Raw genomic sequence first — 21,985 nt, 5'->3', positions numbered from 1 at the left:
ATTTTTTGTACTTCAGGTTAGTGTTAGGGACATTTTCTCATGGATAAAATCCATTGCCGATTGTCGGGATTCGAACCCGGCACCCTCGGGCTCCAAAGGCCCGCGTTCTACCCCACAACCATCTAACTCTCAGAAAACTAACACTTATTACTTGCATTTTTACCATGCTTTGTAAATTAAACTTAAAACCAGTGAGGAGTACATCGACCAATAATAAGGCTGTATGTTTTTACGCTCCTATGAAATAAGCAAAATATGAGGATATTCTTAATACCATAAAGTAACATTGCACGGCTAAAGCCTTCAGCAGATAGATAATAATAAAAATAATAAAACCGTTAGAACCAATAGAAAGATTAAAGTGGGTTTTTCAAAAACTCAAAAGTACTCGCCAGTGAATGCTTGTTAGATATTATTTCAATAATGTATATATCCTTATAAAACAAACCGGGTTAATTAGAAAAAGTTGTTTGAAAATTTATCATATCATTTACGTAAAACGTTCTGTATCCAATAGTCAATGGTAAAACTGTGGGCGGGTTGGACCAAAAAAAAGTACGGAACCTTACTCAATAATGTCGTGTTTTCCGTTTATAAAATAGTTATAAGTAATTTTATCACTCGAAATACTTATCAGTACAGTTTAGTTTATAATATGTCACCAAATGTTTATATTTAAAAAGAAAAAAATCAACCAAATGAATAATACTACATGGACAATCCTTGTACCCTTGTATCTTTGAATCCCGATCCACGGTCAGGTACGTCCGTCTTTTTATCGTACGGCAAAACGCATGCGTAACACCACTAACAAGACTAATTGAGACATATCACGATTAATATCCCTAAATTACCAGTCTGTATTTTCGGCAGCCGAGAGCTATGGTAATGACACAGTGGCTGAACGCACCGTTTCCCATAGTATGAACGCATATAAAACTCTACGGCCGGGGAAGAGAGTCGGTCTGGTATTGTTAATTAATTGCTGGATTTCCGTATGTCGGGTGCGAGGTTAATTGGCCTATTAGTTCACTTTCACGAATACTTAACCGATGGGAAGGTGATATCGCACGGTATGCTACTGCCGCTTCTGCAGCACCAACAGACTGTGACCGCTCGGCGAGGATAGGGAGGGCTCTGGATAAATATACAACTTTTATGCAACATTGTTTATGGTGTCATTTAGTTTAGTTTGTCATTTAGTCATTTAGTTTAGTTTGTGACCAGAAATATGAATTTTACCAGTATAGAAGCTTAAAACTGTGCCAAATTCTTTAACAATTAAGTTTTTGGAAAACCGATCATGGTTGAAGAATACATCTTGGTCAATAATATCTGTCAATTCAACCTCATACATTTTATACTTTTTCACCTTAAACTTCTCCCTCTAGATAATTTATGTGAACAATTAGATGAATACACAGGGTAAAATGGTCCCGGGTTAGTTTTTTATATTACAGCCACAATGACTACTGCGTCCTTAAAATTATGAACGGTGTTTCAGCGTGATGGTAATATAAGCTAATTTTCTCAATATGGGGTTTGTTTGGGAAAACTCCAAAATTCCAAATGCAATGTTTGTGTCAAATGGAAAAGTTGGGAATCCGGCCAAAAGTTTCATGTTTTGGGTTTGCTCAGCTCAGGCTTGTACAAATACTATAGAACAAATACCTATGTGCATCAACACATTGCTTGTATAAATGGTCAAAATAAATTGTGTTAAATTATCTTAATGGCTGCCATTCAGTACTGTGTCATGAAAGAGGTCGATGTTTTTTCCCCGTAGTTCTTCGTCATTATTCAATTAAGTAGTAAATATAGTGTTCTTGATAAAGTGTGAAATAAAATGAGTATTTAACATTTAACAACTGCCTCTACCGTTTTTCAGGATATTTAAGATTGCTAGAATGCTTCAAAATTTATATTTTATCTTTAAAAAGATTAACTGTCTCGTAGTGGTTTCATGAACCTAAGACATACTAAACGATGAATGCTTTTTAACACTTCATTATATGGCTATTGGTGGAGAACTTAGCAGAACATTTGGCTTGTTTTTATATTAATAGAACCCCCCCCCCAAAAAAAAAAGAAAAACAAAGTAAGCCAAATGATAGTAACTAAAGAATATTTAAACTGTTAACCATACAAAACGGTCCAGCAGCAAGAGGCGGAATTATCTTTTATTACTCAGATTAACAAATACATCTTTTCCGCCATCAAAAGTCTTCATCAAAAATTTAAAAGAACTTGAGCTCCAGCAATTAAGGAAATTAGGAAGAACCCTCCTTCTCCAGTCAAAAGAAAATGTAATTAGTAGTCTAATTAGAAAAAATTAAGAAACACTGACCATGACAAAAAATTAATTGTAATTGCTTAGTCGTCTGGTTGCCACATCTGCATAGGCATTATATTCTTGGTAATGGTTTAATGGGCAATTTATATTTGTTTATCTCATAACTATTTTGTTAGATTTGTATACAGTTAGTTATGGAAACACATTTATAAATACTTGTCATATTCACGGTATATACGGTAGATGAATTTTAATGTTCACAAAAATTAGAATTAAGGTTTTTGTTTCCTCATTAGTTCTAAATGATGAAATATATAAGAATTCTGCTCATTTTGGTTAATTATGTGGGTAATATTTCGCTTTAGTGGAGAGCAATTGAAGTTAGACTATGGAGGTCTACTAAACGTATTTTTATATTTTACTGGCATTAGAATAATTTAAAAAGAAAGTTCAGATTGTTTATCGTCAGACTGCTTGGATTAATTGTCTCTTCTAAAATCCACATGTCTAATAATTCGTATCCAACTTAACCTGTCCATCCAAATTTGAATAAAATCCAATCAATACAATTAAATTAATATTTTTACCTCATGTAATTTTACTAAACTTCCCATCATTAATTATTTAATATTATAACTAGCTTAAACCATCTTAACCAGCAGTAGTGAATCTATTATGGAGCATAGGTTGTCTTAAATATTGTGTTGTTTGTAGAAAAGAATTGTTTGACATTATTTCATCCTCCAAAAAATCAACACAATTTCATCCTCATTAATAAATTATATCCCACATCCTATACCACGCACTTTCAATTTAAACAAGCCCAGGAAACAAAACATAAATGAACTAAACATTTAAAATTAAACCTAAAATGAAACGAACGCACCAATCAGACACGCAGAGTTTTCAACGATAAAAAAACCTAAAGTTAAATTTTATACGTTTTAAAATCCGTTAAAGGCAATTTTATAGAGGTATTCAACTAAAAAAATCCAACAGAAACAATACCAGAAATCAAATAAACCAAAAATGCTCGGGAGACGAAATAAAAAAACCACCCCAATTTTCCCAAGGGTCTTTTTAATATCGCGGGGTGGACAGCTAAGCCACCTGTAGAGCCAGATGTAAACTTGATATGTGAGTGTGTTTGACCACCTCCCCTTGCCCCCCCCCCCCTACCACATCATCCCCTGTAAAGGTCCAGCAAACACCTTACGCCTCGCACGCTTTTATCTCCATTCACCACTGCATCATTTACACCTCCATTAATACACACGACCTCCGCCCTTTTGACACTGACCCTTAACCCTTACATTTTTTATCTCTCACCCTCAACAGTTTATTGTTTGCGTCATTTTTACCTCTGGAAGGTTTATGTGATTATGTGTGATCCAATTTGCTCTTTTACGCGTTTCGTATGGTTGCCTTTTCGGTTATGATGGTTGAAATGTGTGCAGATTTAAAGTTTACTAAATTTTTGTTAGGTAAAAAATTGGTGGGGATTTTTTAATCGATGGATTAGTTGTTTTAGTAAAATTTTAGGTAACTCATTGAACGAATTGTCGAAATTAGTCAGCTACCATATTGTACGGGCTTGAGGTAGGGACATTTAGTTTCTAATGTTTGTCTAAAAATATTTATAAAAAGTTGTATCACTTAATGGGGTCTTTAAATTGGATGCACCACCTGTACAATTTTGTTACTCTTTTGTATCACTTTTGTTTGTGAGTGTATAGTTTTTACTCTGTATTAAAGAAGATCACTGTGTAGAACTCACACTCACTGTATATTATAACCAAGTGATGTAAGTGACCGGACAAAACCGCTTCTTCGATATTTTAGAACATAAGAAAGTGTATAAATACACCGTCATAGGTTTTAATTTAAGGTGGTTATTGTTTTTTTCTTGTGTAAATGTATTTTTGTGTTTGGTTGCTGTATGGAAAAAACAATAAAGATTTCTAAAAAAAAAATAAAAGAAATAAAAACAAAAATTCGGGCAAACCGAAATAGACGAGCAATGTACTAAGTTGCAATTTCATATGGGCAATGTGGTAAGTGTCTATTTCGTATACCTGAGAAGTTAAATACTTTTGATGAGCAATGGTCTTGTGTACTTGATTTACTTGTAGATGATTTAACTCAATTAAAGTTGAAACTACTCTGTAATTACATGAGTAAGTTCTTACCACGTTTTTTGTAAACATATTAATTATAATTCATCAAATAGTATCCATATAAAAATACTGTCACATTGTACTGTAGTCGCATAGCATACTAGACGGTAAATAAGATGGCAACGGTTAACTGGTTATTCACCATTAACAGATTTGTATCTACGAAATGTTTTGTTGTAAATGTACTTTCGTAAATTGTACAAGTTTTCCAGTTATTTTCTTTTCAATACCTATGGTACAATATTGTGATTTTACCATATATTTTAACAGGTTAAGTGTAAGATAGGCATATGGCACTAACTTTGTCTGGAAAGAATTTTTCATTTCATTTTATTTTTCATTTAATTATTATTAAATCTTATAAAAAAAACCTCTGGTTTTCTATCATACAAATTTAAAATATTTAATTTTTTGCATACTACGGTTTAATGTATGCATTAGCAAATACTTTTTAATAGAATTGTCGATGATACTTATTTTTCTCATTTCAATGAGAAAGTCATTACAGTTATTAGAAAATTAGCTTAAATTATTTCCGTAAATTATTGTACACTGAATATATATTTTAAGTAAAGCCTAACAGAAAAATGTGCATAGAAAAATAGTAATTCAGTATTATATTTATCGTATCTTCCATAAATAACTAGCTTAGTTATTATTCTCATAATATTCACTTCTACTACTATTACTCTTTCACCTTAGTAGGTGTAATTGTGGAATTTAAACACACAAGTTTTTACTGTGTTCAATGAATGTGATGCGACTGCACCGTCTGACATTCTCATAGACTTCACTTACGTCATAAATATGACGTCACCATCTCTTCTCTGGGTCTATCACGAGGTCATCTGGCTGACCCAACAGACGAGGACGTCACTTTTAGATAAGTTGATCAGAAAATATAATTGTGAGAGTAGTTTGGAGGAAAAATTAAATTAGCTTATTAAAACAACGTATAGAAGTTGAAACTATTGTTGACTGAAATATATTGTTTAGTTAAATCAGTAGCTTTATTTAATACTACTTACATATGATGTACTCGCTTCGGCCAGGAAATATGGTCGGCCCTGAAAAATATCGAAAATGATTAGTATTGTGCAGGTACTTTTCAAAACAACAATTGGTCATACAATATGTTAAGATAACAACTTAATGGATCAGGGTGGTTTTGTGAATTTTTATGATTATAATTGAGATAAATATTCCAATTTTATGAGTCAATTCTAAATCGTCATTACTTTCTTGTGTTCTTTGCTATTTCACAGGGTTTCCTTGTATGGCTGACGATGGGCATCACTGAAAAAAATGTTACTATGGCGTCATAGAAATAAAAAAAATACTTAGAGAACAACCTGAAATAAGTAGACACTTATCAGATGGGTTGAAACTGGACCAAGCTGTTCTTGATTATTGTGTTCATTGGTTCTGCCTAAATAAACAGCTGATCTGAGTCAGTAAAAAAGCTCCACAGATCATCACACACCATTTTTCACCTATAATTCACTCATTTTTGGGTTAAAATACGCACCTATACTCTTAGCAATATAGTCTGTATATCAAACCCACTTCACGTACTCCATGTAAACTCTCAAAATAGAAAAGCGTCCAGTCCTATCATAGTGGAACCCACTTATAATTAATCTTTCAAATACCTATTACACTTTAGGTTATGTTCAAACCAAGCGTAGAACGAATATAAAATAAACACAAAATGGCAGGTTAAATTGTAGTATCAATAGTTTATCAGCTGATCATTGTAGTATTGTATCTTTAAGTGTTGCCAACCTATTTCCAAGCGTACATGGATTACGTGCATTGTTAAACCACTCTGTTTTGTGTTGTTTGGTTGGAATCCTGGTGTGCGCCAAAGTATAAACCGTGCGACAAAGTACAAACAGTGCGACAAATTAAGTAAATGCAACAATTATCAGCTTTCTGTACTATAATCAGTGCAAGGAAGCCAACTTTGACGGGTGACTGTAGGAAAACACATGTTTTTCCAACAATTTCTTCCACACGACCTCGACTGAGCAACTCAAGTTATCGTCAGTGCTATGGTCCACCTAGTATGTAGGTAAGTGTCTATTGTCTGAGGAGGCATGCTGTCCTGTCGTATACTGACACATGTATATTATACACTCGGCCTGCTCCAAATGACGCAACATTGTTTTGCCATTGTAATTGTTACTTTGCACGTTCGTTGGAGATGTAGTTTCATTGCTGATTTGTTCGAGAACCAAGAAAGAATGCGACTGTTCAATTTAGTTGTCATGGGGTTGTGTTTGTTCTTCAAATTCGTTAGTAATATCAAATGTAGAGCAAAAGCCGTGGAGAACAGAGAAGGTTGATTCACTCCTACCTCATTTCATAATACAACATTAGTCTAACTCTGGAACCAGTATCTGAGTTGTACAAGTGTACAGAAATTGTTTGTTTATATTTTTTGTGTTATGCGTCTTCAATTTTGTAGTTTTCTTATTAGCATTAATCTCCCATCCTCTTTCATTGGTTTACAAGTACACTTTTTTGTACAATGCATACTGGTAAATCGTAATCACATCTCATTGAATGCATTTTCGAGTAAGATGGCTTCTCTTAAAGCAATAAAACGTTGTTAAACGGTTTTCTATCCTTTACCCATGTTTTCTGTCATATATTTCGCAAATGGCATAATATACTAGTCAGTAGTTCTAATATACTGCAAATCCAATAACTTACTATGCCCATCGTAGCATGTATACATATAGGCAGTTAAGAACGGTCTATAGCATAACCTCTTTGAATGTAACCTTTTGGTAAAGCCCACTTTATTAGGTAAAAAAAAAAACATTGCCATTCCCAGTTAAAAAACTTTGCAGCTACAAATACACCTTAGTGTATTAAAAAGTAACCCATTTAAAAATTAGCTTTTTTGTACATTTGAGAAATCAACTTAAAGGGTTTTAAGAAGGATGTTGAGCTTAATTTTAAAACCTGTGGATCGATTCATGATTTTATTCGTCTGTAAGGCAGTTATATTATATTGGGTACATTTTGACTACCAAACTAACTTGAGACAAAAGCCACCGCGTGTAGGCTGCACTAAAACACTGTGACCTCCGAATTAACACCAACAACCGGAGCGAACTGTAAGGTCGCGGGTGACCCTTGGACACCTTCCGTCTCCTGGAAAACTCTCGGGTCGAGGACAAGGAAGTACGGTTGGATTTTCCATTTAAAAATTATATTTATAATTAGCATTCTTGAGGATATTCCAAAGCGAAGTATGCAACCAACGAACAACTACATTTTTATGCAGATGAATATTTTATTATTGCAGTCCTTCTTCATTATTCACTCACCTGTATTAGTTCTACTTAAGAAGATAAATTGTGTTTTTCTTTTTCATCCAATTTTAGACTTAACACATAATTGGAAGTTCTATAAGCCTCAGTTTAGAAGGTCAAGATTCAAACCCAGCCAAATACCAAATTCAAGAACTCCTTCCTTACTCCGATATATGTTCTCCTAGAGTCCCTCAGGACCCCCAGGAGCTCCCGTGGGATGCTGATGTTCCGTGGGACAGGACAATTAGCTCTAGCGGGTTCCGCTCCGAAGGGCTTCAATGCTCAGAAAAACACATGCTTTGTGTGAAAACTAGCGTTTTGGTTGGCCGCTCGTCGGATCTGCATCGCCCCACGAAATGACGAACTGCTGGCTTTTAGTCTAACTGCTTTCTTCTGTCGCGTTGCCGCTAAGTGGGGTTTCTCATATTATAGTTTTTAAGCCGTTTTTGCTCATCGCCTAAGAGTTTAATGTGTAGAGTGCGTTAATAGGACTGAACAACGTCATTTACCTAATTATGTTGTGTTTCTTAAGTCTTTTCTGAAAAACATTTACTCGTGTCATAAATGATATACAGCCTTGTCATTGTTGTTCCACTTAATCTGTGGTGTAATTTTGGAGCACAGAAGTATACCGAAAACAATAGTGTTGGAGAAAAAATGTGTGTACACAGATTTAAAGTTGCATGTACTTATGTACTTGTTAAAGCTTACGATGTTTTTCATTAGAACCCACTGATCATATATCGTTTCATTCCTAAAAACTAAAACCTTTACAAACAACCACGGTCGAGTTTTACAGGAGGAGAGTACAAAGATGTAAACCTTTTGAAAAGATCCGCTGTAGAGGCTATTCGGCACTTGTAGAGAGACGGCCCACTTGTCTTGAAAAAGGGAACCCATCCAAAAATATTTGTAAAGGGATTGAGGTCCCCGTCAGCTCTAGCTCGCCTTGTTTATAATTCGTTGTTCATACACAGCATTCCTGTTTTGAACTCAAATTAAAAGTGAATTTTGTTAATTAGCCGGGAATTATGTAACGTTCGGTTGTGCTTTAGCTTAACATCTACTAAGTTTATTCATGTTTAAACCATTTGTTTATCATATAAATGTGAATACTTCAACAATACCTCAAAGTGAAATCCAAACAAAGCTAAATACATTCTACCAATGGTTCAATGCAATGAAACATTTTAATGGAAATACAGTAGTGTAGATCAATAGTAATGCTAAAATAATTATTACAGTATTGCTGTAGAAATGAATGTAGCTATAAGATTTTTACTGAAGAAAATTATAATATTCACAAGAATATTTTATCTGAAAGGCCCTTGAAAAACAAGCTTAGACATAGAAAAAAACTTTCTTGAAGTGTTCTTTTATCTAATGAAAGCTATACCAGACATCTCATGTGAAATATAAAGCCAGATTAATCCTTGACAAGCATAAACTAATAAGAAAGCTGAAACATCACAGCAGAACATGTCATCCCTAAAGTAGAGGTTGATGGAATCCCGCTCTAGGATACTCAACAGCCTCGATAATGGCCTACACCATAAGCTGTGTCTTCTACCATTGAGTATACAAGTATATACGTATATACTTGTACGTGTATGCATTTAGCACCATACAACAAACAAGATGGGACCCAGCATACTACCCTGAGTGACGCCAACCGAATCCCGCGTCACGCACGTCCAAGTGTGTTGCCGAAAGGCGGCTACTGTCAGTCGTCTTTAACGGAAATATGCATGTTTTACAATTTTGACGCGCGTTGACCGTGAAGCTGTACAAAGACGCAAAACTCCGTGGGCGGATCATTACCTGGAGTCATTGTGGCGCGCATCAGGACACTTCCGGCCGATGTGGGAAGGACTTTTCTTCTTCATTAACGATTTGTCACGTCCATGTAAACACTACATGCCCGGCGGCGCACAAAGACGTTGCGGGCCCGCTACCGCATTAATCTCCGTCTCTTCTTACTCCTTCCATTCTGTAATGTGTTATTGTTTGCGATCATTTCAACCGTTCATTCTCTCATCTGTCTAATTTAATTTCATCCTCGTTCACGAATCTCGCTCCAGGTGAATAGGTTGGCGGTGACAAATATGAATCTTTTGATGGCGTTAGGAGTATCGTTGTTCTGTAGCGTTTGGAGATGATTAAATAATGCGTTTATGTTTAAGTCATAATACGAAAACCGCTGAGTTGCATGAATACTTGCATAATACTACTAAAAATAATTAATAATTCATTTATTGCCGTAGGGTAATAGTACTACATTGTAGAGCAAAGTCATTATCAGGTCAGCATCAATGATGGTAACATTGTATCCACCACCTTACTATATTACTTAAGGTGTATACTATAACCTAATTATTACTTTACACAGATCAGTATAAAAACCCTTAACCTCCGGCGTATCCGCCGGCGTTTCGCCGGTAAGAGTGTCCCTGGCCTTATATATAGTACTCTAATAAATCCCAAACGAACATTCATGGCATTGTTACGTAAGTCATCAAGGGGCGTCAACCCTGGAGGAATCCAAGTGGCTTTATCGATTTATATTTATTTCATGTATGGAGAACTAAACTACGTAGTCTCAATATATTACCTAAGCTGTTTATTAACTTTTTTGCAATATTAATTGCTGCATATCCGGTCCTTGTGTAAAATATTTGAACTTTACTTTCAATCACTAATCCATAACAACTACGTCCTTAAATATAGGCTACTTATTACAACTTTAAAACCTGAATAGAATCACAATATTGCTAATATAATTTCTAACCTTCAACATTAAAACGAGAAATCACCGATAAACACTGTACATCACGACGCTCATATTTGCATAGTCTTATTAATTGCCAACTACGGAGACAAAAATTTCCCGTTAAGATTTTCAAATTTGTGGACCTCTGCGGGCTGTTAATTTCACCACGATACAGTTTTAATGGCTTTTGTCTCGGTCATGAATAGATAAAACCACCACTCGGGAGCCCGGGCGCATTCGGATCTGTTGTTAATTAAAAGAGTTTGTTTGCTTTTGCGCCAAACAGCCAGAGCGATATCGAGTGAACTAGGAACTCTTTCTGCAGATTCTTGATAATGTTTATCTTCGCTCAAAGCAGAAGTTTAAGATGTGTGTTTTGTACCTTGACTGAGACCGTTTGAAATTCTCCGCTTTTGAAAAGTTTTTTGCTTGTGTAGTGTTCTCGTTTAAATATTTTGTACGAATGAATACATAGTTGATGTACAGAGTTGACGAGGAAGCTATAGGGCTACGTTAATTAGCGTGAGTAAAATATATTTTTCTACAGTTACCCGACAAAGTTGGCTTCCTTGCCAACTTACTTTGGCCAACTTACTTTGGCTTACTTTGGTGGATTATAGCACGCAAAGTAGCTAATTGTTGCATTTACCTACTTTTGCCGCACTCATTTTACTATTGCCGCACTGATTTTTTGCCGCACTCCATTATTCCAACCAAACAACACAAAACAGAGTGATTTTATTAAGCACGTAATACGTGTACGCTTGAAAATAAGTAGTTGACAACACTTAAAGTACTATACTCGTTTCCCATTTCGTTTAACGCTTGGATTTAACCTAATCTAAAACATGTTGTATAGTGTTTTAAATACTAACTATTTAAAGATGCTTTATAGTAACTGTTGGAAAACTATAATGTGTGACGCGAGCGCAAAGTGCCACTTCCCACACTAGTCACACGAATTTCTAAGTTTTGTAATCAGAAAAAATAGTGAATATTTGTACGCTGAGCTAAAATAGGAATATTATTTTTATATATTTTTCAAATTAATATGTAAACTTCTTTTAGTAAATGTGCTCGATGAAATATTATGTGTGAACAGCTACACCGTTATCCCACTGTTATGTAAACTATATGTAGAATTAATTAAGTAATAATATACAAAAATCTGACTACCTGGTGAATACAAAGCTATTCCAAAACCCCTCCTAAATTCCAATATCCCTATAGAATTTACACTAGCCTAGAATATACACTTGAACTAAAACGAGGAACCTAATATACACAGCTTCTTTAACGTTGGTTGAATTAAACACCAAGTTGACACTAGTTGGCGACGCAGTGTAGAAATCGGTCGAATTGGGCCACGGAGTAAAGGGAAGGCCGTAAACTAGAGAAGGTTGCTGAACAAAGCGGAAAAACGGCGAATTGCAGCGAGGCGTGTTCAGAGCGCATGTAAAACGGGCATTGTGTTAACACACGTGCGCACGCGAGCATGGGCATGTACTCGGGCACTTGGGCACTTATGTTAATTGTTTTCTTTTAGCTGTAAAACATACGGAGAGGAATACAAGTGGAACCACTTTTCATTTGGAAAATTATCTCCAATTTTCATTGGCATGAAGAAATATTTCCGGAATATTTGTGCCTGACAAGTTGTTGGGTACGATTTTGTTTATTACCAAGCTAATTTTGATATAAATCTGGAAAACCAGGTTTGGTATGGTACTTTTAGTGCCACCTTCGGTGGTTAGGACTCTCTCTTTGAAAAATTATTGTAAAATAGCACTGGTGCAGACACACAAAAAAGTAGTGTTTTTTTCCAAGGGATTAGAACGTGTAACATAATTCAATACAAAATTTCAATGATTATTCGTATGTTAAAAGCCAATGCGAGGTTGGAAATTTATATTTTAGAGCAATTTTGTCCATAATTTTAATACCAAAAAATATGCCGACCTGCGTGTCTTTAAGTAATTTCAGAGGGATTTCACTTACTGTGGACTTTATTAAGATAGGAAGTAAGATATAAGATGATGTAGTGTAACATTTGTTTCAAAATTACCAATCTATATTAAGAAATAGTAATTGAAAGGTTCAGCAATGCGGATTCAGGAGGTAAAGTTGAAAATAAACAGTAATAAAGCTTGTTAACTAGACTCTATCCCACAGATCATATCTTAGATCTGGTGTTCTTTGGGAGCGGTTCATAGTGACTCATGGAGTCCTTGAGATCAGTGAGGTCCTTTCTCTCAACCACTTCTAAGGGTCCGCCTTCTACATCTACTATAGCGAGGTACACACGGCCATGGAGTAGGGGGAATTAATAATAAAATTTGCTTAGTATTTTTTTCCATTTAAGGAATCTGGTGACAGTTTTCGTAGTGTAAATAAAATGCCCCCACCGCACCAAATCTGCAGACTATGCAAAGTTCAATTTGTCAGGTTAAAGTTTTACTAAAAATTTTTCCATAATCAAGACATATTTATTCCACATTTAAATAACATTACATTTAACGAGTGCCTAGTATTGATGCTACGGGGAAGATAAAAATGTTCTTCTTCTAGTTTTAATAGTATAGAATAAAAAAATACATTTCCCAAATTTTATCAACATAAAATGCAAACTACGACAGTTTTCTTTTTCTTCATAAAGATACCATGGGCATTTTAAATTTACAGTGTTTGGGAATTTTCTCTGTAACATATATAGTTACAAAAACTTTCCAACATACAAAAATATTGCTTTTTGGCTCTACAAGATGGCTATAATTAAAATTAGACATGTTCATTTTTTAAGAGTAAAAATTAAAAAATATCATTTTTTTAATTAAAAAAATCCACAATATCCTGTTCCCATAACTCTATCTTCCTGGTTCACAAACTCATTCAAGCTTATCCAGCCCTCCTTTATCTTCATGCATATAAGAAAGTGTTTGAAGAAATATATACAAACAGAAAGAGATCTAGAGAAGAAGATAGAGATGAATAGAGAAAACACCAAAATATGGATAGAGTCAGAGATAGAGTTAGGGATAGGGACGGAGGCAGGGGTATTGGGAGAAACATTGGCAATAAATAGACTAAGAAGACACCTTGGTAAGAAGTAGATAAGAGATAAAGGAGTTCAAAAACACATATTGAGTTAAATATTAAACTAATATTTCATCTGATAATAGGTTATAGGTATTATATAGGTTATCTGCGGGACTGCAACCCTATTTTTTATTTAGGCAAAATTAAACAGAAATGGAAATGAGGCTGATAAACAAACATATAGATCGAAACAAACCTACAAGACAGTGTCATCAGAGACATCACCAGGGCGTGTTGTATGTAGGAGGCTGGGAGTAGACATTACCAGCACGATACTTCCAGGAACACAGCGCTCTGCCCGACAAATTGTTAATGAACACCGGACGATTCCTGGCACTGCATGTGAGTGAAAGGTTTACAACTGGCAAATTGTTCTCCGCTCAACTTTTTGCAGTCGGTTGTGATACAAATAACAGACGTGAATGAAGCCTGTGTGAGTCTGGAATTGCTCCGGACACGTACAATACTGGCATGAGGGAAATAATGTTTGTCTTTGTTTCGGTCGGAGAATGAGTTTTTAAATTCGCATCCACTAAGAGAAGTAAATAACCTTTTTTTTGCAGAGTTTCAATTTGGAGCAGATATTTTGTTATCAATTGCTGAACCAATCTTTCTAAAACTATGTTTTGTCAAACCTCAGCTGTTTAGCTGAATTATTTCAGAGGTAGGTTCAAGTGGAGGGGATAAAATTTCTTCTCCTAAAACCACCCAAACTTTGTGAACGTAGAATAGCAGAAGAGTACAAACACAATGAATAACAGCTGTGCATCAAAGTGCACACTTGTGCGTTTTGGATTCTCTGTCAATACCCCTATTACCATACAACTTTTTGAGTACATGACTGGTAAAAGCATGGATTGGGTATTGGCTTTTATTGTTAAATGAGTAACTCTGACGATGAAATAACACTTAAAAAACGGTTAATCAATGTGGTTCTTTACTTTTACGTGTGGGATTCATAAAAAAAATCCTACTCCTACAAAGATTTCTTGTATAAAATCATAGCTTCCTTATCTAAATACAAATTCACCTTTAACAATAATATTCTAAACATCCAAAATTGATTAAAAAATAAAATATTCCAACGAGACTTGAAAATTAAATTTGATACGAGTTAAGGTAGAATCAGTTCCCTTATGAGTTTATGGGTTACAGGAGAGATTGTTCACATCCTGCTGGACCCTAGGGACTTCTCCCCCCCAGTACTCCCCTGGCCCTCCTCGCACTTTTAATACGCTTTACAAATCTTCCTCCCTTTACCTTTAAAGCAATTTTTAACCTCGATTGTTCCAATGTGTTGAGGCTCGTCACTCAGGTAAGCTCACCGCTTAGATTGTGAGTATGTGCAATAATGTATCATTCGTGTAGCTGGAGTGGTGTTGGTTTAATTTGAAATTCCCATTTTGAGCTTTTATTTAAAAGTACCATGAAATTATACTGTATAGAATTACATGAAGCTTTAGGAAAGTACGAGGTAAAAAGGTCCCATTAGAGTAATAGAATACACATAAGGTCCATACTGCCTTGGGTATATAACTTTGCTCAAAGTACTTTAATGTTAAATATTATTAGAGTAAGTTTTTTGAATAGAAAATAAGATAATCTCTATCAGCTTCGTCTAGGAGTAAAGCTTTGCTCGAATTGCTAACCTTTAAGTTTGGAATATAGAACAAGTTTCCTATAAACATATGGAAATTGAGTGATATCAAATAGCATAGTCCAAGGCCCCAAAGCAATAAGTGCGTTTAGAAAGAGTAACGTACTACAGTAGTAATACGTAGAATAATCTCCAAAATCCTGATTTCGGTTTATAGATTTGCTCAACTAATAATATTTAAGCATACCAAATTTGGGTAAAGAAATTTTGTGTGAGTGATTCAACAAAGACAAACAAAGTAAGATCCACAAGTCTGGTTTATGAGACCGTCTTTGCTCATACTGCGAACGGTTTTAACTACGAACAAAGTAAGACATTTCTTTTAGTTATACCCTAGAAACCAATATAATACTCTCATAAGCCCGTTTGGGATGCATGACTGCTTCAACTGCACGGAGCATACATAGAGTAAGAAGTTCACCACAGAGTAATACACTCAAGACACACAGAGTAAGCTCAGCAGCTCGGCCTGGGAGAGTGGCTCAGCTCAAACTGCTGATAGCTATAAAGATGGAAAAATAATTGCTGCCGTGCAAAGCTATTAATATTAATGAGTCTGAAGCTTCATCCTTCAATCGCGAGACGCCCTTTAGCCCGGTCTCATCTTATCTTCTCCAAACAACCGCCAGTTTTTAAATCCCCTCTAATACCTTGCGAGTAATTAACACTATGAAATATTCTTCTACTAGTTTGTGTTCATCCGAGTGTAAACAAAATCAGTTCTGTGCTAACGAGTTTAGTGATCAGCGTTTCGTTGCTGATGTTTATGAAAAGTATACTATTGATTGGATTCTTTGTGGTTGATACAGTGTTTCGTGTAAATTGTATGTAATTCAATATGGTAGTGAAGAAGAAGAATGGTATTTTTAAATCTTTTTTTGGTGTTTAAATAACTATAGTAAAAGAATATTACGATTGACAAAACTACGATTGATTAATATTGTCATTGCCCACTAAGCTAGTTACCGTTTTTACAGTTTAAAGCTATAAAAATATATTTGAGCCAAGCACAAACTCCTTTTACCGATGTAGTTTTTACTAAGGAATAGAAACAATGCAGCAATGCATAAATGGTAAGTTTGATAGTTTTGTGAAAGCCCAGGGGTGCTTTAGAACACATATACGTTTTAAAATGCCGCCAAGTAGAGAACAGAAACCCTCTTTCACCACAAAAGTCGCGCTGTAAATAAAAGTAAACGGGAGTGGATTTAACGAAACCGATTGTAGACCTAATGGGCGAGTCTTTGTTCCGCGCGAAACGCTCTCTCTGACGTCACACAACTACCCGCGTCGAGCGGTAATTATGCGCGATTTCGAGCATTCTAAACACCGATATTAGGCACTCGAGCTGAGTCGGGGTAAAAATCCTTATTTTAAAAGAGGGTCGAAGCGAGAGAGGACCTGTAGATGAAAGTGCGGGGAGCGGGAGCCGCTAGCAGGGGGGGGGGGGGGTTTGTAAGACCTAGCAGAGAATTTTAATTTCACTTGAGATTCAAGAGAAAACATTTTAACAGAAAGTATAAGAAGGGCTGGGGGTTGGGGTTAGAAAGAGACGGTGGAAATTAGAAATGTGATGTGGGGTGTGTGATGCTCGCTCAAGAATGAAGAAATATACATAGCCCCCTCCCCCCTGGCCCCCCGCCCCCGCACCCCCCCCCCCCCCGGCCGCTAATTGCCACGGTCTGATCATGCAGCGCTCAGTTTTCTTCGATTTTAAACTCGCCTCTCCCCTTTCCCAATTTATAACTAAGTAAACGCACAGCTCCGACTCGGTTTCTTTCTTTCAATTTAAATCTTAATTCCTTTTCATCAAACTCCAGTCCTTTATTTCGCGGGGTATAATGAGAGCGAACCCTACATCTGAGCGAGCTCAAACTCACTCCAGCCGAACTCAAACTCACTGTTCTTCTGTTTCCGAATGTTTTGTTTTCAAAAATTCGGATCATAGTTTTGCAAAAAAAAGCAGGCACGTAGTTGATAAACGTTAATTCCTCGAACATTGTTCTCAGTTTGGTTTTTGCATCAATAAGGAAATCTGTAAATTTTTTTTAAATAAGTGACTTATTATTAATGCGTGTAAGTCTATGATGTATGAGTTTTTTAAAATACTGCAAAAACTTTCCTAACATAAAAATATGGTAGATGACAATCCCTGTTACAAACATCAAATATACACATTTGCATTATTTTTTACCATTGACGATTTATGAACGTCTCCAAACTATTTCAAATTCTAAAACTCTTCCCAGTAAATTTCCGGATGAACACATCGATAAACTCCAATAAACCTCTTATAAATCACAAGAACAAACCTCCTCTCATTAGCGACTTGAAATGTAGAACTGCGAAAAGTTGGAACGATAAACGAAAGAGTAATCGGGTTTATTAATTCCTAACAAGATGTGGTCCAAACGGAACTGAACTTTGTACCGGATTACACGGTTCGCTATCAAAGCACCTGGTAGTGATGACGCGCCAGGAATCATACGGATGGTAGATCGTAGCTCAGGTCTTATTACAACATTATAATGATTGTTTAGTAAAACCTCGAGAAATAACGAGTTTATTGGAGTCGAAGTTTTAATGAGAGTCTGCAGGCCAAAGTAAAGACGCAGTCCCTCTAGTGTCTTTGAGAGCACCTAATTAATGGGAACGGGCTCGCAAAAAATCAATACCCGAACGTCGAGACAATTCTTTGATGGAAATGGAAATGACAAAGTTGTCGGCTCTCAGCATTCTTAGCTCAATATCCGCGGAGTGATGGGGCGGACATTGTTGTCGTGTTGGTGTGAGTGTAAACACACACACACACACACGTACAACGGGGGGAGTTTCATGTATGTGTGATTGGAGTAAGGTAATGAGTGTGAATTATTGGGTGGCGATTGATATAATTATGATGTTATGTTTATACGTAGAAATAATCAAAGTTGATGCATGCTCATGTAAACACCTATTTCATCTTGATTTTCATTAATTAAAATATCAAATATCAATAATAAATTTTAAAACTTGACTCTTTTAGGCAATACCACACTAAGTTTCGCAGCAACATTTAGTGCTTGGGAAAGTTTAGGTAGTCACACTTGCCTAAACAGATTTACCTTGCAACACTTGCTTAGCAACATAATATAGGCTACCTAACTATATCAACATTTACCAAAACAAGCCTAGAAACATCTATCAAGAAACACCAACCAAGAAAATTACCTAACAGCTTACAGTAAATTGGAAATAACCACGCGCTGAATGTTACCTTTACTTAGCAACATTAAAAAAAGTAACTGGAAAAACCTTTTTTTTTGCTACATATGTTTATTTTTTACCCTAGTTTCAAGAAAACCCCTGAAGATGTCAAAAAAGCTGGTAAAATTATTTGGGTAACACAATAAGGCCAAAATTACACTATCATAGTTCTATGATTATCTATTATCAAATGAAAATTGTTCTTTCTAGGAGATTATATGATCATAGTTCAACTATTATAATAGTTGGTTCACTACACGGTGGCTTAATACTTTTCATCAAAGACATGATCAAATCAAAATGACTTTATTCTCGAGTGCTTCTCAATACAATATTGGTTTACAGAATGACTCACGTCACGTCACTAAAACTAAATATTTACAAGTCATATCTCTATAAACATTATTTACATGAACAAAACATATAACAACAAAATTACATGCCTTATTTACATGCATTTTAACCTTTTTCAAGCTATTTATAGACATAATATGTTATAGAACTATGATACTGTAATACCGGCCCAAAATATTTTTTCCTAAGAGATCTTAAAAAAAGTTTAAATTCTCCCTAATAGTAACGTAAGGGTATTCCTTGTCATTTTATCACAGCTACTTATATACCAGGTCACACTAGACATACATGTCAAGATTTAATTTAAACCCGGATTACAAATAACCCATAGTTTCCATTCCACGTGCCGACTGTGGATTTACCTCTGCCAAGTCCAAGCTAAGTTGCCCAATTATACACAAACATCGCTCAAACTTAGGACAAACACATGAGTACGTTCATAGTCAGAGAGGGGAGATGGACGAGGGCGGGGATTAGGATAACTACTCAGAAGAATTTACACGTGCAAATGTAAGGGTGAGTGAAATAGTTCTTGTATGTTAGTGTGTGGATTTGTTGGAGGATGTTTTCCTAAACTCAAAAAGTTTTCCTCACCTGAAAAAGGATTGTTTGTAGTTTTGTGGGGGTTGTTATACTTCAGCTGGGGAGAGGCTTTGAAAGTTCTGTCCTCAAAGATAGGGGAAATTATTAAAATATTTGAGATTTTCGATTTACAGAGGATATATTATACTGATTTGCCTATACAATTCTAGGGCAAATCGAAGAGTTTGGTCACAATGAATATAGTTAATGTGGTAAGGAGTTCAACTTAGCAATGTATTTTGAAATTTAGTACAATATATATTTTTTGTATATTGAAAATCTGAAGTATTTAAATTATTTGAATAACTTCTTTCGATTGGACACTCCAATCATCATCACACCCAATAGGCGAATATTGGGTCGAATATAGATTCGCCTATTGGGCCTGATGATGATTGGAGTGTCCAATCGAAATCGATCCCCACTTACCAACTTTTACATGTATTTACCGTCTTGTAAGTCAACAGTGTAAGTGTAAATATATTATTGCAAGTGTTATTAGACGTATATATTTCTGTAATTTTCAGTTAAATTATTTCTCCTATTTTTGAGGACAGGAATTCAAGGCCCCTCCTCAGCTGATGTATAAAAACCCCCCACAAAACTAGGTGTGTAAATATAATCATTATAGTAACCCCTGTTATAATATAGAGGTTTTGATATCGGTAGAAGTATTCTGATGTTGGTAGGAGTATTTCGAAACGACTTTTAGTATATGAATTGTTAACCAAAAGTATTAAATATTGGTCATTCATTTTTAATGCGTATCTCTAACTCTATTTCTGAAACAACAAATCAATAGTTAATTATTTTTTTTAACGTAGGCCTACATTGAATTTTATATTTTGATACCTCCTGTTCCCTTCTCAATAAACGGTGAATAACTCTTTCAGAACTAACATATATTTCCATCTTTAACATTATGTAATGTTCAAAATTTACTGTAGGAAATTATATTTTGTAAATTCATATGAAGTTTCTAAGATATATTACCATACGATGGATATATCCGAGGTCTTATGTACCATTATAGAATCAATATACGCAAGGGCTTTGGGAGTGTCTTCAGTCTTTGGGGCAAAAACAGATAACTACGCAGTCGAGCCACAAATTTCAAACTTGACCTTAACTGACAAGCAAACACCATACATCCCACCCCATAAATAATTGTCCTATACAAATAGCACTGGGGTAAAGTTATGTGTTGAGAATTCTCGAACGTAAACGCATGGTCAGTATTCAGAGTTTCTTGCAAACCTGCTTCTTGTGCTTAGTTTCTTGCATACATGTTTGCGATGCCCAATTCGTTTTTGCTCATTGGAGATGTTAACCATTTGAATGGTAAAACAGCTTTTGAATGCTCAATATGTGTGATTCAATATATTTATTAACATGGTTAATTTTTACAGTGCAACTAAATATGTAATTAAATTATTTTTTTTTATTTACTTGAACATTAAATTACTTAATGTTTTGGCTATTCCTTAGTGATTATTAGTTTTCTTCAAAAAGAACATTGGTTTCAATATAATTTAAATTGAAACTGTACTAATATTTTATATTTTTTTAATTTTAAATTATTTTTAAATTTGTATTTTACTAGGCATTTAACCAGCTATGCTGACATCATCACAAAGCTGATAAAGGATTTTTAAAAATAAAAATTTATAAAATATTGGTGAAGATTCTATTTTAAATTGTATTATTATTGTTAAGTTCATCAATGTTCAAAACCTTACCCACTACATAACTTGCCATGTAAATATAATTAATCCTAGTACTGTGCTTGAATTATTCATGTACTCGTATAATATAAAATTGGGATGGTTGAAAATATTATTAACTTGGAGTTTTCTTCTAAATTGTTTACTTACTTTACTTTTACTTTTTTACTTTACTTTGTTTACTGTTTACTTTTAATTGAAACAAAATATTGCTGGCTTGTAAAAAAAGAGTAGTCTATAGCATAGGAATAGTATAGTATACCAGGCTAAAGATTATTTAGTTGTTATACGAAATTTAGGTAATATAATAATATAGATGATAAGCTTCCACGGTCACTGCAGATTGTCAAATCTTGGTCTTCGGGTGTTGACCGCGTCGTTGAATTCAGTTTAACTAATTCAACGACGGGGTCAACACCCGAAGACCAAGATTTGAAAATATAATAATCGTAATATTTTAAAAATTTCTAAGTTTAAACCAAAACTCCCTCTTTGACAAATATTTTTTTTACATTCTTGGCACGCTACGTTTTAAAACTCCACACACGTAAACAGCCCGAACACATAAACACAAACAACTTCATAAACACTCAAAAGAAACAAAGAGAAACGCCCCAAACACGGATGTAAACTGTGCAAAACAGTGCATAAAGTTGAGTGGAAAATCGGCGAGGATTTCAGATAAACATTGAGAGGCAATATGTAATGATTGACACACGCGTGAGCAGCTTCCCCAAGTCTGAGGGTTGAAAGGGGCCGG

The 21,985-nt window shown here is 35.1% G+C and overlaps 1 protein-coding gene across 2 annotated transcripts in view; it reads right to left on the bottom strand.

Moving 5' to 3' along the window:
- LOC128991046 (protein jim lovell-like) overlaps positions 1 to 21,985 on the bottom strand; it is a 149,679-nt gene that overhangs the window by 79,257 nt on the left and 48,437 nt on the right. For both annotated transcript variants that reach the window (XM_054413763.1, XM_054413765.1), the window contains exon 2: positions 5,499 to 5,537. The gene's annotated coding sequence lies outside the window, so the exon portion shown is untranslated. The remainder of the gene's footprint in view (positions 1 to 5,498; positions 5,538 to 21,985) is intronic.

This window comes from Macrosteles quadrilineatus, unplaced genomic scaffold (assembly GCF_028750875.1).
Source record: "Macrosteles quadrilineatus isolate MER2022 unplaced genomic scaffold, UCM_ALF_1.0 Scaffold_3__2_contigs__length_128488019, whole genome shotgun sequence".
Lineage (NCBI taxonomy): Eukaryota > Metazoa > Arthropoda > Insecta > Hemiptera > Cicadellidae > Macrosteles > Macrosteles quadrilineatus.
This window is presented reverse-complemented; position numbering and strand designations above follow the sequence as displayed.